This window comes from Crocuta crocuta, unplaced genomic scaffold, assembly GCF_008692635.1.
Source record: "Crocuta crocuta isolate KB4526 unplaced genomic scaffold, BGI_CrCroc_1.0 scaffold41, whole genome shotgun sequence".
NCBI classification, from domain to species: domain Eukaryota; kingdom Metazoa; phylum Chordata; class Mammalia; order Carnivora; family Hyaenidae; genus Crocuta; species Crocuta crocuta.
The window spans coordinates 11009299-11027239 of NW_027529428.1; the positions used below are offsets into that span (position 1 = coordinate 11009299).

The 17941-nt window shown below is 50.9% G+C and overlaps 1 long non-coding RNA gene across 3 annotated transcripts; it reads right to left on the reverse strand.

Moving 5' to 3' along the window:
• Positions 1-44: 44 nt before the first annotated feature.
• Positions 45-15634, reverse strand: LOC144227695 (uncharacterized). Of its 3 annotated transcripts, none has more exons than XR_013334020.1 (7): positions 15487-15634; positions 7698-7884; positions 5831-6024; positions 4032-4505; positions 1962-2093; positions 1181-1361; positions 45-128 (listed from the first exon to the last, which is right to left on the reverse strand). It is a non-coding gene; the product is annotated as an uncharacterized LOC144227695 (long non-coding RNA). The 3 variants fall into 3 exon arrangements; XR_013334018.1 differs by having other exon boundaries at positions 1962-2153; XR_013334019.1 differs by lacking the exon at positions 15487-15634 and adding an exon at positions 8180-8243 and having other exon boundaries at positions 1962-2153.
• Positions 15635-17941: the final 2307 nt, after the last annotated feature.

Sequence of the window (17941 nt, forward strand, 5' to 3'; positions counted from 1 at the left end):
CTTCTGAGGCCCAGCCCCGCCTGTGGCCTACCACACAGCCAGAATCATGGCCCCCGGTTCTCAGCTTACCAGACTGTGGCATGTCACAATGTAGTCAGGTACTCAAAAGTCACGTGTCCATCTTTCCTCTGCCAAAAAGAGTGGGTAAAACAGGAACAAAGCCTTATTGGCAGTACTGGAGGCATCAGGAGGCTGGGAAGGTCACGGGAGGGGTTGGTGGCTGCCTGGTCCCAGGGTGACCGCTCAGAGAGCCTGCCCAAGGCCTGTCCCACGGGGCCAGCAGACTGGAACTCCACTCGCACGTCCCCGTGTAGCCTGCCAGTAATTACAGTTAAGTATCTTCACCCAAAGGAGAGGGGAGAGAGAAAACCTAGGTTCTGCTATGGCACCCAAGTCTTGGAACGTTGGGCCAGTGCTGGAGAAACGAATTTAGGAAGTGCTCCTGGAAGACCAACATGGTGTAGGAGGATGAGGTTACTGCTCCACCACATATACCTCGTGGTACCCAAAGGGGCTCTTCACACCCGGAGAGCGCACGTTCCCGGAGTTCAGTACAGGTGCACCGGGCTCCAGTGTGTTCTGGGCCTGGCTCCCATCCGACGCAGGGAGTTGAGATCCCTCCCCCTTGGTTAATCAAAGGTGGCTTAAGTGTTAGTAACTCGGTTTTTGAAACCCCCATGGGACACGGTGGTGTCCTGACATCCCAGTATGTATAGTTACATGTGTAAATACCTGCCTACCCCCTGGGATGGGGGGCACTATGGACAGAGCAGCCTTCCCAAACAGGGCCCAGGCACAAAGCCACTCTTGCTGCTTGGCTGGGACATGATGGTGACTCAGCTGCAGGGACAGAGTCTCACATTCGGCTACCCCTCCTGGTCCAGCCAGGATGCACTGGAACACATCCTGCCTCTGCCTTCTCACGTGGGAGCACTTCAGGGAGCCACCATCAGCCTTGGGCTCACGAGAGGAGGGAACCCCCCGAGACCAAGGCCTGGAGTCCGCTCCCTCACCAGAGCGGGCTCCTCGGGGGCTGCAGCCCACCACGGGCCACCGGACACCGAACCTCTGCCCATCAGCACCGGCCTCAGAGAGTCCCAGAGTCAACGACTACCTNGCTGTTACCAATGTTTACAACCAAGGGCCACCTCCTTCTAGATATGTTTACTCTCCCACTTACAAGGCCGCTGGCTGGTTTGAGCTTCGTGTCTGTCCCCGCCTTCCCTGGTTTGGGCCGTCTGGAGCATACGACCGGATTCTTCACCCCTCCTCCATCACGGCACTGCGTGAGGACCACGTGGGAAGGAAATTCCTTGTACATATCCAGCACAGCCCCTAGAGTCTGAACTTGTACTACTGTCCTGTAAAGAGGGTGAAATAGAGCTTATTGTAAAGCTTGGGACAAGTAGAGTATGTATTTGTAACAATATCGTTCTTTGTATACGCAAAACTAAANATATAAATATAAATTATATAAATAAAATATATATACACGTGAGCCTGGAATGTTGGCACCACACACCCACTGAATGTACTTCCTGACAGTCTGGTCACCGGCCCGGCCCTCCCTTTCCTCTGTACCGTTTTGGGGGTTGTGATGTATTTAATGTGTTCTCTTCCTTTATTTAACTGAACGCTAATGTCTGTAAGAGTCGCTGCAACAATAAACAAGAACTTCACCTCTTGGCTCAGTGTCCTGTTGTTTCGGGAGAGGGACGGGGTGCCAGGTAAGGGAAGATGCTGTCTTGCTCACTGCAGGCCCCACCTGGCCTTCCTGCTGGCCCAGCACCAGGTGAGCCTACTGTGGCGCCTCTCAGCAAGCCCCGTGGAAGTGCGTGGTCCCCCAGGGGATGACCGTCCCCTGTGGGTGGTGTCTGTACCCACGGGTGGCACCTCACACTGGCGCCTCTCTGCATGCTCTCCGCCACAGTTCCAGAACTAGAGAAGAAAATTCCACTCACCCGTCCCGCCACACACCGATCCTTTTAGTGTCTCCTCTAGAATTGCTGTGATCCTCCAGGCTGGCTTCCTCATCTGCCAAAGGGCGTCTATCTCACGGGGACCACGTCAGGGTCAGCTAACGCCTTCAGAGCCTGTGGAATCACATTGCTGGCAGAAGGTCTCAGAAAGTGCAGGCTGCTCTCCCCCGGGCCCTGCGGACACAGGTGTGCTTAAGCTGCCTGGGGCTCTGTATTCCCTTGGAGCCACAGCCACAGCTCAAGAAGGTCCTGGAGAGGGGCGCCTGGGTGGCTTAGTTGGTTAAGCGTCCAACTTTTGCTCAGGTCATGATCTCGCAGTTCGTGGGTTCGAGCCCCACGTCGGGCTCTGTGCTGACTGCCAGCTCAGAGCCTGGAGCCTGTTTCAGTCTGTGACTCCCTCTCTCTCTGACCCTCCCCTGCTCACGCTGTCTCTCTCTCTCTCTCCTAGAAATAAATAAAAATATTTAAAAAAAAAAAAAAAAAGAAGAAGAAGGTGGTCCTGGAGAACCCAGGCGCTGGCCATGTCTCCTCTCGGTTCCCGTGGCTTCAGGATGCCTGAAACCCCAGCTTGGCTGGCAGAGCCTCATAAACTGGTGTATTTGATTTCTTCCTGCAAATGCACGTTTAAGTTCCTGGTTTAAAAAAAAACAAAAACAAAAAAACACACCTCTGGAATGGCAGGGTGTAACTTTTAAAAGTTAAAAACAGGGCTCTCCTACACATACAGGGTGACATGTCAGGGGTTTATGAACACGTTAATGACAAAACGAGAAGTGGCAAAGCTGGTCCAAAGAGCATTCTGAGGTACCAAGCATTTGTAGACATTTAAAACGGGACGGTAGACTTCAAGTGCTAGGTTAGCTGTGTCTTTTAATGTGCTCTAACCTTTGAGCCATCTGGTCTACCAATCAGCCGTCATTTCTATGTCTAGCTGGGGGCAGAGGGAGGGTGGCTGGATGGGGCTCAGTACTGTGCAGAAAGGGGAAGCATGGAAAAGAGCGTGTTTAGACTGTCATTCTTCACCAGAGTGGAGCAACCCAAGCATCTGCCACCAGACAAATGAATAATCAACATACATATAAATATAATGGAATATCATACAGCCTTAAAAAAGGAAACAAATTCTTTTAACCTCTACTACAAAGCTGTCATCACCAAGACAGTATGGTATTGGCACAAAAACAGACACATAGACCANTGAAGACATTATGCCAAGTGACATAAGCCAGACCCAAAATGACAAATACTGTAGGACTTTTATGACACAAACAGATTCATAGAGACAGAAGAACAGTGGTTGCCAGGGGGTGAGGGGAGGGCAGAATAGGGGGTGGTCATTTGGTGGAGGTAGAATTTCAGTTCGGGAAGATGGAAAAAGCTCTGGGGATTCAGGGGGAAAACTGGGGGGATTGCCAGTTTTTCTAAAGAAGAGTAAAGCATGGAATGGGTTTGGAGGTAGTGTTTTAAATGGCAGGGTTAGGAAGGACCTCGCTGAGAGGGTATGCGGGAGGTCCCTGTGGATGTCTAGAGGATGAGTGTTCCACGCTGAAGGGACAGTACACACAAAGGCCCTGAGGCCAGATCTTGCAGGGAGCGTTGGAGGCAGTGCTAGCGGGCCGGTGTGGCTGGAGCTGAGAAAGGGAGGGAGCAAAGAGCTGGAGATGAACACGGCAGGGGAGGGGTGATGGTGATAGATGGAGACAGTTGGAAAAAAAGTCTCTGGTGCTGCATGCAAACACACACACCCCAATTGTTCCCCCACACACCACGCACTCATCCCCTCTGAGTTCACATCCGGAAACCACCCAAATAGAGAACCAACTTGGCAGGAGCTGGGATTTGGCGCCCTCTGGTGGAATAACATGAGAAATGCCTAATCCAGACCACCAGCAATACCAGAGGGCGGTGAATGAGGAATCTCAGCACACATACACCCCCCGCCTCCATCCCAGACCCGTCCCCTCCAGCCAAGGAGGAGCACTTGCCAGAAGCCACACAGTGAACTAGAACCTTACTCCCTGACAGCTACTGATGGAGAGAGCGGGTCCTCACCTTTCTATCGGCCAGGCCTGGAGAATCCTGGAGACACGCGCTCCTGGGACCACCTCTGGGGTCTCGATGGTAATCTCACCGGCTACCTAACTATACTGCAGATCTCCTTCCGCAACGCTCAATAGTTTCCGCTGGGCAAGGGCCAAATTTTTCTCAGCTTTCTAGTCATGGTGGCTTATCATCAGAAGAGTTTCAGAGTTGTCTGTATTACATTAATTCTAGTCTCCCTGTGCAATCCTGGGCAAGTTAATTAACCATCCTGGGCTCTCCAATGGGCGCAGCTTGTCCCCTTGAAGCATCTCACAGGTACAACGGAGGCGGTCATGACGTGCCAAGCACAGAACTGGTCCTGGAGGGCAAGTGTCGTGGAATTCTTCTCAGAGGAGGTGACGTCTCTGCAGGGTTCTGACGCTGCTGTAGGAGTTTTCCAGGCGCCATGGCTGGGGGGAACATTCCACGCGGAGGCATAGGAACCTGGAAGAACACGTTGAGACGGTCCAGAAGCACCCGGTGCCCCTGAAGCATAGTGCGGCGGCTTTCCACCACATGGGCTTAGCTAAGCTGGGTGCTTCTGTGGCTCCCACAGTGTCGCCGGGTGGCTGGCGGCCACCGCTGGCTCGGGCACAGACCATCCAGCGGCACCTCCGTGTCTCCTTCGGCTTCTGAGACCCGGACCAGGTATGTGTGCAGCCACCTCCTCAGGCAAGTCACCACGTCACTGAGATGGGAGGTGACAGACTCAGTGCCACCCTGTGCCCACGGGTTCCAGTCTGCCCTTGCCCCCCCCCCGCCCCCGTTCACATCTACTTTTCTCTGCGACAGCCAGCCCTGCCCACCCAGGGGCACAGGCTTCCCCGGACTTCTTCACCAGCGCCTACAGCCGGTCTGACCCCCACAGGATATGCCTGCTGCCCAGCCCTCAGGGTGACCAAACCCAAACACAGACGGAAAAGAGTGAAACAGAGACGGAAAAGAAGAAGCTCGGGTCTGGGGCTGATCACAGAACACTCTGGAAGGCTTGCTCCACACCTTCAACTTCGTTCCCCTCCAGGTCCTTCTGGCTGAGAAGGCACAGCTCCTGGGTGCTGCACCCACCCCTGAATTGTGTAAGACGGAAGTCATGCTCTTTGTCGTGGAGTCTGTGGACATGAGGACACTTCCAGCTCCACGGTGCTCCCATGAAGAGCTCTGGTGCAGGAAACACTACCTCAGGCACTCTGAGCCGCCCCCCCTCCATCCCTGGGCACAGCTGGGTCCTCACAGCCGTTGGCCTGACCGTCCCCACTTTGCTGCAAGGAAACTGCAGCTCAGAAACCCAGGTGGGGACTCAGCCCAATGACACACACCTGCAAAACAGTAATGGGCGTCCCTAGTCTGGGGGGTTAGAGACGGGACTTCCAGTCCCAGCCACATCATAAGAGGAAACCGGAAGGAAAGTAGGGCACCCTTGTGTGCTAGGGTGGGGCAACAGAGCGACCTTCTCCCCGCCGTCCCCAAACTCCCTCCTCGTCTCCTTCCTGGCCGGTCAGGAACGTGGGGGATGAGGAAGGATGGGTTGTTCATGGCTTTCAAGGGCCCTAACGACCACCAGACCCCACAGGGCTTCAGAGGACACGATGCACCTGGCTCTCCTCCGGACATCTGGGGGGCAGGGCTGCCCTGGAGGTGCAGTAGCTTGTCATCCCCCTCAAGAACCCACTGCTCTATTCTCAGAATTTTATTGTTAAAAACAATCATTACCAAAATTAGTGAAGCTCTTTAAAAGCAAAGGTAATAAGTAATCAGAACTCAATCATTACCTGATTCCTTACGACGTTTCACCGTGAATCCATGCTCTTCCGCTTCTTCCGGCGTCTGTCCCACGGCAGCACCGGCTACTGGGCAGAAGCACGTCTCTTCGTAAGTGATCTCAGCGACACCACGCTCAGAGCTCGTGACTGGCTGTGGGGGTAGGATGTCCTCCCAGATATGAGCAAACTTCATCTATTGCTTTCTTGATCATGTAGAATCAAGAAAGTGGTGGAGGAAATGGGAATAATACAAATTAAATTTAAAACTTTGGTATTGGTAGCCACTACGCGATGACTAGAACAGAAATATGAGGAGAGAGTCTTTCCACATCCAACCAACCATTAGCCAGCTCGGCAAAGAAGTCACTTGCCGCATGCATGGACAGGGACATCGTGACACAGTCTCCATCGGTTAGGTTTTTTCTTACTCATTAACATAAACAAAAACATTGGCATGGGGCGCCTGGGTGGCTACCCAGGTTGATGGTTGAGCGTCTACTCCTGATTTCGACTCAGGGAATGACCCCAGGGTCATGGGACCAAGCCCCATGTCAGGCTCCACACTGAGCATAGAGCCTGCTTAAGATTCTCTCGGGCACATCGGTGGCTCAGTTGGTTGAGCGTCCAACTTCAGCTCGTGTCATCAACTCACAGTTTGTGACTTCAATCCCCACGTCGGGCTCTCTGTTGTCAGTGCAGAGCCTGCTTCAGATCCTCTGTCTCCCTCTCTCTCTGCCCTTCCCCTGCTCACCCTCTCAAAACTAAATAAAAACATTTTTTTAATTTTTTTAATGTTTTTATTTATTTCTAGGAGAGAGAGAGAGACAGCGTGAGCAGGGGAGGGTCAGAGAGAGAGGGAAACACAGACTCTGAAATAGGCTCCAGGCTCTGAGCTGGCAGTCAGCACAGAGCCCGACACAGGGCTCGAACCCACGAACCGCGAGATCATGACCTAAGCCAAAGTCGGACGCTTAACCGACTAAGCCACCCAGGCGCCCCTAAATAAAAACATTTTTTAAAAAAAGATTCCCTCTCTCCCTCTGCCCCTGCTTGCATGTACACACACACTCTATAAAAATTTTAAAAATTTAATTAAAAATTTTAGAAAACCTCGGCTAACATTCCTATCAGAGCTGCACTCATTTCTCAGTAATGTGAGTGACATCTCTAACTGATTGGAACAGGGGGTTAAGTTCTTATTTGTACACTATGGGCTATATATACATCCTTTATGCAGGTTACTTTATAATGGGGGGGAAGAAAGGGGGTGCACTCTTCCCCCAAAGAGCTGGTAACCCCCTCGCAGCCCCTGCTCCAGGCCACCTCTTCAGTCAGCTTTGGCCATCCCCGAGCTTCCTTTGTGGAGAGCTGGTCTGCAAATCTTCATTTAAAAAATAAATAATGTCCTTATGGCCCATTTGGGAGCAAACAGTTAAAGTGTCAATGAATGTTGTTGGGTATCTGTCATAGCACCGAGGGCAGGCCCTGGCTCGGTGACGAGGGGGATTCGTTCTGGGTAGCATCTGACTGTCCCTTCGGTGCGCTGGCCTCAGGGGCTCAGAGCAGGCTCCCAGCTCCCTGAAGTCTGCAAGTGCATCATGGACACGGTTCAATGTCAACAATGCAAACCGATCTCTTTATCCACCCCTCTCCCCCACACGTCCCCTGGAAACCCTCTAATTCCCCATAGCACCTGCTAACTTAACTTACAAACAAAACACTTAGCTCTCACCAGGGTCTGATGAATTCCAGCCAGTGCCACTAACAGTCATATGGAGACGTACATTCTTAGAGGGTCTAAGACCTTCTATCATGTTGCTGCCCAGCAGGATCACAAAGCCGATAGTACCTTCATTTCACTGATAGAGAAACTGACCTCACATGCGGCAGGTAACTCGCCCGAAGTTCCAGAAGCCATGATTTCCCCTCAATCCTGTCGCCCGTGGCTGGCCGTGTAGTGCTTCCCCTCTTCCCTGCGGGGCCGCGGGGTCACAGGTGTGGTGACCAAGCAGGATGCTCGTGGTAAGATGTCGCCTACAGGGAGGCTGGGGGCAGACGTGCAGCTGTTTGGGAGAAGCAGGGGGCAGGATGTTAGGGGCCACGGGAGTGCAGTGAGCGCGCGGTTCATCAGGAAAGGTTGGCAAGCATTAGATTTGGGAGCCCGTGCAGGCCAGACAGGAGCAAGTCTATCCCTGCCCTGGGGCCGGGCCGGAAAGGATGGCACAGGCCGGTCCCTTTCCCTGGGGGTGCACAGCAGGGACCTGCCGGCTGCTGTGTGGCCCGAGAATGGGCCACAGCATGGGGTCCGGTCCCCTTGCACCTGGATTGTTCCTGGCGCCACGGCATCTAGTAAGTTACCTAATCTCATGGCGTCTCTGGGGCATCACTTGAAAAGTGGAGACCATGACCGTGCTTGCCTTCCGAAGCTGGCCCTGAAGCACGAGAGAGAGAGACAGAGAGAGACAAGACAGACAGAGCGAGCGAGCGAGCTAGAGAGCAGGTGAGGTGCGCAGGACAGCTGGCTCCTGGCCGGGGAGACACCCCACGGCGTGAGCAGGCCCCTCCAGGGAAGTCTCAGGGGCCCACATCCGCTCTGTTGTCCCCGTAGGAACTCACAGGGGCTCTGTGGCACCTGGCTGTGGCGGCCTTCTCCCGCCCAGGCCGGCGTGCTGGGTGCATCCGTGATACCCTACAGCCACCTGGTGGGCCGTATGGGAACAGAGCAACTCCTACAAAATTCCGACTCTGCTCCTAGAGCAAAATGCTGGTGTAGATCCACTCCCCACAGATGGGGCTGCGTTCTCCAAATTTCTCTTTCTTTAATAAAAAAAAGAGAGTCATTTAGTGTTCCCTTGGCTTATCTATAGTGGAGCAGATGCCGGGGAGGGGGGGGGGGCAGGGGAGAATAAATCCTTCCCATTTTACTGCTTGGCTCAAGTTGCTTGCATTAAAAAACAGATTAGGTGGAAAGAGGACAACAGCCTGGGGCCTGAGATGGGAGAGGGTCTCTAATGACTCGGCCCCACATTCCAGAACCTTCCATCCCGTGCAATAGCTCTCACTGGCCAGGGTGCCAGGAGTCCCAGCCAATCTGGCCAGGAGGTAATGTGCTTCCTGGGTGGGCAGTCACAGCTCTGGGCACCCGTGAGCCCCAAGTACAGCTCACGCTGCTGAGGTGGGGACATCCATCTGCTTGGTGGGTGTTGGATGCGACGCCCAGACGCCCCCCGCAGGAATGGCCAATGCGCGGTTTCCCAGTGGAACCAGGCTTACAAGGAGCATCCTAGGCACTAGGCTGGAGCACGCGCACCACCCAGGGCACATGCACGCACCCTCCCTGTTCTCAGAGTCCCCATTTCAGGGACCCACTGCAGCTGCAGTCACCCAGCCACCAAGAAATAAGGCAAGTAGAAATGGAATTCTTAAAAGTGGACTCTAACTTTAAATGAACCAAGAGAATTTACACTGGAGAAGAGTCGAGCCAACTAACGCCTTTTACTAAACAATGGCAGATCTGATGATCCATGGAGGTAAATGGAACGTTTGAGTTCTTTATTTAGATTATGGTCATTCAGTCAACAAGCAGTTACTCAGTATTGGTACTGTGCCAGGAGCTGTGAACTAAACAAAACCCCTGCCCTCCTGCAATTTATATGTTAATGGGAAAGAGACAAAAACCAAGCAAGTTAAATAAGTAAAACATATAGTTAAGTTACGGTGTGTGCTAGGGATAAATATTAAGCAACAGAAGGCTGGGGGTGCCGGAGGATTGCAGTTTCGGAGAGGGCGCCCAGGAAAGGCCTCACTGAGAAGGGAACGGGGGAGGGGGGCAAAACACAGCGATTTCAGAAAGCATTCCAGGCAAGGAGATGACAGGTGCAAAAGTCCTGGGGTGGGATTAGACACAGCGAGGCAGTCAGAGCAAAGGGCAGAAGGGAGGCAGAGGGTAAGACCATCAAGTCAGAGATAACCCTAGGCGACATATGTGGGTCCCTGTAAGTGACCAAGGATTCTGGCTTTTATTCTGCATCAGGGAGCCTTTGGAGGGTTTTGAGCAGAGGAGGAAATTGATCCGAATTAGATTTTAATAGGATCACTCTGCTGCCAAGGAGAAGGGACTGAGGAAAAATGCAGATCTTTGATTGTTGCCTCTTTCTTTCTCTCATATCCAGTTAGCCCAAATGTTCTGTCAGTTCTGCCTCCGAAGTAGGTAGTTCCCCCAACTGGGTTCTCAAGGCCATCCTTCTCCATCGTGTTAGCCAAGTCCTTACTTAAAATCAATGCTTAATCCTGGGACTCCTGGGTGGCTCAGTCGGTTAAGTGTCCGACTTTGGCTCAGGTCATGATCTCATGGTGAGTTCGAGCCCCACGTGGGGCTCTGTGCTGACAGCTCACAGTCTCCAGCCTGCTTCAGATTCTTTGTTTCCCACACTATCTCTCTCTCTCCCACAAATAAACAAACATTAAAAAAATTGTTTTAATAAAATCAATGTTTAACGTGAATATATAAGCAATTTTTCTGATTCCAAAAGTAATGTAAATTCCTGTGAAATGTTGGAAAAATTTAGACAAGTAGAAAAAAGGGCCGCCTGGGTGGCTCAGTAAGTTGAGCATCTGACTTCAGCTCAGGTCATGATCTGTGTTCGTGGGTTCGAGCCCCACGTCGGGCTCTGTGCTGACAGCTCAGAGCCTGGAGCCTGTAGTGGATTCTGTCTGTCTGTCTGTCTCTCTCTCTCTCTCTTCCCCTTTCCCAGTCTTGCTCTATCTCTGTCTCTGTCTCTCTCAAAAATAAACATTAAAAAAATTTTTTTAAGGTAGAAAAAAGAAAATGGCAATCACACAAAATCTCAGCACCTAGACAGAATCACTATAAACATTTTGCTACCATTCTGTTCAGACTGTGTATTGTGTCTGTGCTAGATTTCCTAGATTCCCCCCCCCTTTTTTTACCCCCATTACATTGTAAACTCTTCCCTGTGTCATTAAGGATTTATTTGAAAACACTTTTTAATGGCTACACATTATTCTATCACATTTGCCATTTTAAAAGTTTTAATGCAAGAAGTTTTAACTAGGCTGCTTTCTGGATATTAGGCTGATTTCAATTTTCTCTTATATTTTTTTATTTTATGTTTTTAATGTTTACTTTTGAGAGAGAGAGAGAGAGCAAGCATGAGCAGGGGAGGGGCAGAGACAGAGAAGGAGACACAGAATTTGAAACAGGCTGCAGGCTCTGAGCTGTCCACAGAGCCCATCATGGAGCTTGAACTCGGGAACGGTGAGATCATGACCTGAGCCAACGTGGGACGCTCAACCGACTGAGCCACCCGGGCGCCCCTCTCTTGTTATTTTTCAATTGTACTGCAATTCTTGTCTTTGTTCTTAAATCCCGTCCTGATAGTGTTAGCAGTAACATCTCCTCAGGGATGGAGATTTCCAGTTTCTTCCACTCGAACCCACGCCCCCTGGGACCTGGGAGCCCTTTGGGGGGGGGGTTCCGCCCCAATTGCCTCAGCCTGGCATCCCAGGGCCCCTGCAGCCTGGCCCTAACTCGTGTCCCGCACCATCTCCTGCAGCCCCTCCCTGCTTCTGGAGCCACGTGTCGTGCGAACACAGCTCCTCCCAGCACCAGCACTCCGTCCTCCGCCTGTAACACCGGCCACCCCTTTCCTGCCAGGGAAGCCCCCTGCGGTCCTCCGTGTCCCACCCAGAGCGACTGGCCCGCTGCCCTGTGACGCCTCCGGTGCGTGTTACAGCCGGCGTCGCAGCACGCGGATGCACCTCTTCGCGGCCTCTCTGCCCGGCTGTTCCGGGGGTGTCCTGGGGGGGGCGCCGCGTCTGCCTTGCTCACTGGCCTGCTGGGCCCGCAGCACCGACACAGCACGCACTGCGTTGCAGGAATGGTCACCACGCACTAGCGGCTTGCGAGAGCGGCAGGGACCTCACTGGCTGAGGTCAGCGACCCCACCTCCTGTATGCAAGCGGCTGTGTGTGCAGGAGCCGCGTCTGAATCTGACCACGTGACTTCTGCTGTGTCCTCCTCAGAACAAGCCACCACCCACCACGTCACCACCTCACCAGCGCCTGGATAATGGCTGCAACCTCCGGTCTCCTGCCCTCCTCCTCCCTCTCTGAGCAGCAGCCGACAGAACCCATTAGCAGGACAAAATCACGTTAACCCCTCTGCTCATATCCTTGTAAATGGGTTCCCTCCCGCAGAGACTTAAAAACCAAGAACCCTGGCCTCCTCGGACCTGTTTTCCCATCAACTGCTCCCGTGCTCTCTCCATCCCGACCAGAACACACGCCATGAACACATACCATGAACACTCCTGCCCCAGGGCCTTTGCTCTTGCTGTGCTCGCCCCCCAGGGGCCCTGGGGCCCCCCTCTCACCTCAGTCAGGTCTCTGCTGACAGGTCACCTGAGCAAAGAGGATTTCTCGGAGCAGGTGGTCTGAGAGGATGCAGCAAGGCCTCATCTGTTGTCTCTGTCTGGGGGGCGGGTGCACCGGTCACCTCCCGTCCTTTCATTGTGCTTTATTTCCCTTCAGAGTCCTTATCACCCATGCTGTTATCTTAATCCTGTATTACCTGGCCCCTCTCACTCAGATAGAAGCTCTCGGAGCACAAGGACAGGAGGTGTTTTGTTCTCTGCTCCATCCCCAGTTGCTGGAACCCCACCCAACCTCCCAAGTTGTCACTTGATAAATAACTGCCATGAGAGTGAGTGAATGAAGGGGAACGAAGGGGAACCAAGGTGACCTCTTCTATCCCGCAGGATGAGGAGGGGCTTAGATCTCCAGGCAGAACAAGGAATTCTGGAAGATGACCACGGTCTAGGCAGAACCCCTGTTCTAAGTGCCGTGGCAGAGATAAATTCGGAAGTCGCCCTCGGGCACTGTGGTGGTTTTAAAACTACACGCACACGTTCTTGGAAACAACCTCCCCTCAAAGGGCACAGCTGAATTCCCCTCCCCAGATTGTGGGCTGGACTTCGTGGCTTGCTTCTAACAAATAGAAATGGTGGAACGTCACTCCCAAGGTACGACTTAAGAAACCCACGGCTTCTGTGCCAGGGGTCTCTCCAGCTTTTCTCTGTCTCTCTGATCACACGCTGGTTACCGTGTTGTGAGCCTCCGCGTAGACAGGTCTACACCGTAAGGAACTGAAGTCTCTAGCCAGTAACCAGTGACAAACTCCACAGCCACAGGAGTGAGCCTGGAAGCCGACCCGGAGTCCCAGGTGACCCTTTGCCTGGCTGCCGCTTTAGCTGACTGTTCCACAGCAACCCCAGGATGGACCTAACGCCAGTCCCATCCATCCAAGCTGCTCCCAGATTCCTGACTCTCAGAGCCACGATGTAGTAACTATTTGTTGTTTGAGGTTGACTTGTTACACAGCAATAGGTGACTGACACAGCCAGCACACTTGGTCCATCTGCCCACGGTACGTCATCCTGCATAACCAGTGCTGGCCTTTCCAGGTGGCTTTCTGCAATACCAGCTCCTGAACTGGCTGCTCGGGGGAGACGCCGGGAAGAGCACATGGCCAGTCCCTTCTGGGCACTAACAATGCCGTGTGTGTGCGGTGAAAGGGACGGGGCTTCCGGGTTGGACTCGGCTGGATTTAATCTCACCAACTGTGTGAGCTGAAGCAAGTACTGTAACAACTCAGAAACTCCTTTTTATCATTTAGAAAATGGTAATAGTAAGGCAGTCAGGCACGTGGTAGACTCCAGAGATAAATCCTGCCAAGTGCTAAGCATCAGCGATGCATGCCATTACAGTTCATTCTCCTTGTGATTCTGTTTTCTGGCTACTCATGTGTCAAGGTCTTCCCTGACTACTAGCTCATCTCAAAATGCCAACCAGCAAGATCATGTGTAAATGCCAGGCCTTTTTTTTTTTTTTTTAAATTTCTAGGAGAGAGAGAGAGAGAGAGAGACAGCGTGAGCAGGGGAGGGTCAGAGAGAGAGGGAGACACAGACTCTGAAATAGTCTCCAGGCTCTGAGCTGGCAGTCAGCACAGAGCCCGACGCGGGGCTCGAACCCACGAACCGCGAGATCATGACCCAAGCGAAAGTCGGACGCTTAACCGACTAAGCCACCCAGGCGCCCCTCAGGCCTTATTTTTAAGCAGAGGTGGATTTACTGTGAAGCTGGTCAAATTTCAAGTATGATGGCCCCTGCCTTACATGTGCCCCTAATTTTATATTCATAATTTTGTATACTTTTTCCTCAAGAGGGGTCCCTAATCACAATGAAAACGCACCATACTCTATAGAATGCAATGAAAGCAGTAAGAACATTCATTACAGTACATATATTTATCAATAAAAATAAAATGAGTTCAATTTTCAGCTTGAAAAAGAACAAAGTAAACCAAAAGAAAGCATAAAAATAAGATAAAAGCAGCTATTTACAAGAGAGTAGAGAAACAGTAGATGCAATTGAAAAAATCCTGTAAAAAAATTAATAAACTAACCAAATCATTAGCTAACTCAGTCTAGATAAATAGGAGAGAACACAAAATAAAGAATGTCAAGGGGGAAATAACCATTGGAAGAGAAGATTTACAATTCTAAGAGACTACTTCATAAGACTTCTATGCAAATAAATCTGAAAAACTATATGAAATGGGTAATTTCCCAGAGAAAATTAAGACTCCAACAGATCACCATTAGAATTAGTAAATTTAAAGAGACCAATTCCATAGAAGAAATGGAGACATTAAGGAACTAGCCTACACAAAAGCACCAGACCCAGATGTTTCCATAAGAAATTCTACCACACCTTCACAGACCAGATAATCCAGTGCTCTTAAAATGTTCCACAGCACTGAAAAGGAAGGAAAACTTTCTAATGTTTTATGAAACAAATATAACACTGATAGCTAAATCGGAAGCACTATAGAGAAATATATAGGCCAGTACCATTCATAAACATCACTCAAAATTTCTAAATAAAATATTAACCAACAGTGAATCTAACATCAAATTCAGAGAATAATACATCATGAATAAGGTTCAATAATGCAGTGTTGGTTCACTATTAGAAATCCATTAAATTAAGTCCGCATTAATAAATCTTAGGCAAAAAAAATCATGATGATCTTCATAACTGCTGAGAAAAATTCAAAAGCTCTTCAAAGAAAAAAGGAAGAAGAAAGAGGAGGAGGAGGGGGACGAAGGAAAAATACTCAAGAACTTTGAGATCATGACATACTTCCTTAACATGATGGAATATTTATAATTTTGTCCGAAAGATAATGTCTTTAGGGGAAAGCATCAGAGCCATTTCTTCCAAGATCAGAAACTAAGCAAGGATGTGCACTAATCTCTACTACTGTTTGACACTGTCCTAGCGATATCAGCCAATGCAATTAGACAAGGGAAATCAAGTAGAGCTGTAAGAACTAGTGAATTGGGAAGGTTACTGCGATGTTTACCAAAACTACACTAATACAACAGCTCTGAAAGGGCTCCCAGTAAAATTTTTTTACTGCTCCCAGTAAAAAAAAAAAAATCTCTAAATATTAGACATTATTAATATTTTTAAGGGATACACTGGTGTTAATGTCACAACTGTTGCTGAGTTCCTGTGCATGTGCATCTGTGTGTGTGTGTGTGTGTGTGTGTGTGTGGGTGGGTGGGTGTTCCCTTTACCTTCTCGTAGTTCCATGCTAGGGTGGTCCAGAGAAGAACAAGCTGTCTGTGATGACAGAAGGTGGAAGACATATAAAGTTCTTGAACTCTGACATTTGTAGGTTGTAGGATCCTCAGCAAATGAAGTAACATCTCTGGGTGTTGGGCTCTTCACCTATAAAATGAGAGTCAGGCATTTGTCCTTGACACCTCTGATATTGTGGTTTATAGTTCATTATCAAAAACCCACTTACCTCCACCCAACAGATACAGAAGCAGTGGGAGAAATAGCTCCTACCAAAAGCAAAATAATGCCAGCAACTCTCCTTGCTTGGAGCCTTTCCTGTTTGGTGGGTGACCCCCACTCCCACCATGAAATGGATCCTTTTGCATTTGTGCTCAGTACCTGCAGACATCTGGGACCTACAGTCTTCAAGAGAGAGGAACTAGAATCCATCTAGAATTTTGGTCCTCACTACTTTGTTGGGGCAACACACAAAGGATCCTGCTAGGTGTGGGCATGAAAAGAAGATTCCTGCTGAGACAATGACATGCCTGAGGCCAAGGACACAGTATGGTAAGAGGTGCTCTTTCAAGAGAGAAGGTGCTTGTCAGATTCTGGCGAAGTCTCTCCTTGGCCAGGATTGAATTGGCTCCTCTGAGTCCTCTTTCTGACCAGTCTCCACTTGAGCTCTGTGGCCTGCTCAGTCTGCTTTTATGTTATCTATACCATGGAATACTACATGGCAATGTTATTTTTTAAAATTTTTTAATGTTTATTTTCAAGAGACAGAGTGGAAGTAGGAGAGGGGCAGAGAGTGAGAGGGAGACACAGACTCCTAAGCGGGCTCCAGGCTCCAAGCTATCAGCACAGAGCCCAACGTGGGGCTTGAACCCACAAGCTGTGAGATTATGACCTGAGCTGAAGTCAGACGCTTAACCAACTGAGCCACCCAGGCACCCCCTGCTCAGTCTGGTTTTAACAAGGATCCTGCTGGGGCGTAACAGCCAAAACAAAACAAAACAACCTTCCTCCCCTCCTCTGACCCTCAGTACCTGACCACCAAGGCCTGCTTCCAGAAGAGTCCTATTGAGATGGTCTAGCAAACATCCCGCCGCCCTGATGTCTCTTCTGGTCATTTCCCATCCACTGTCCCCACCCTGCTCCCTGGCACTTGTCCTTGTCGTGAGAGTTGATCCTGATCTGCCTCTCCCCTATTGCCAAACACCACTGTGGTTCCTCCTTAAATAAAGTCTTCCTTACCATCTTTAACAGGTGTCATGAATCATTTTTCTTTAACGAGGTCCAATGATTTCCCAGGTGAGCAGAGCTTCACCCTGCGGCTCTAACCTTGACCACCAGGACCCACTTCACAATCAAGGATGAATTCAAACCACCCTTCTGGTAAATCAGGCCCAGGACCTTTGGTCTTCCAAGGTCACCAGAAGACAGTCCCTTGGGGTCATGGAGGAGCTCAGCAGCCGCCTAGAGAAATGTATCTTTGTGTTTTTTATTAGTATACTTTTTTATTTGGATCTCTCCCTGCCCCGGCACCTGGCCCGCTGCCTGACCTCTGAAGCTCAATAAACACCTGCTGAGTGAAGGAGAGGGGGTGGCTCCTGCAATGGAAGGAATGTGGTCCCTCTGGGCCCCAGACGGCTTCCCTTGCAGCAGCCCAGGGAGGAAAGCCACATAAACAAAGATGCCCTTGTCCGGGCCCCTCCCTCACCCCCTTCACTCTTCTCTTCTGCACCCTTCTATTGGGGGGAGTGGAGGAGAGGGTGGAGATGTGCTACTTTGTTCTGTTTCCCCAATTGCTGGGTGGAGACAGGAGCTACTTCTTTCCTCTGCCAGACCTCCCGAATCGCGAGGGGCTTGCCAAGGGCACTTCTGGGACGGCAGCCTCCGCTCTCGGGCTCCCTCAGGGACACGGGGGTGCAGAGGGAAGGGTGTCTGCCCGCCTTCCAACTCCCTGGCTGCCTCATCAGTGTCCCCAGGGCCTCGCGCCCAGGACGGACTCGGGGCTGAAAGGACACTGGGAAACTGAGGCTAGGGTGGGAATGTGGACACCCCCGGCTCAGAGTGCGGGCCGCAGGCCCAGGCCAAGAAAGCTTTGCTCCCAGCCCTGGACAAGGGCAAGCACTGGGGCGGGAGACACTGGTAGCGGGGAGAAGGTGCACGTGTAGGGGCGGGAGCCGTTGGAGAGATCTCGGAACTTTCTGTTCAGTTTGCAGTAAACCTCAAACTGCTGTAAAAAAAGAAACAAAATTAAAGGGGGAGGGTTACATCTTTCTAGGTCTTTTTCATTACTAGGATTTCATTTTCCTGGTAAATCAGTGCTGTGGTCTGAGTGTTCATGTCCCTCAAAGTCTGTATGTTGAAGCCCTAATGCCAAGTGCAAAGGCAGAGCCTTGGGCAGATAATTGGGTTTTGGTGGTTATGAGCATGGCACCCCCATGATGGAATTAGTGCCCT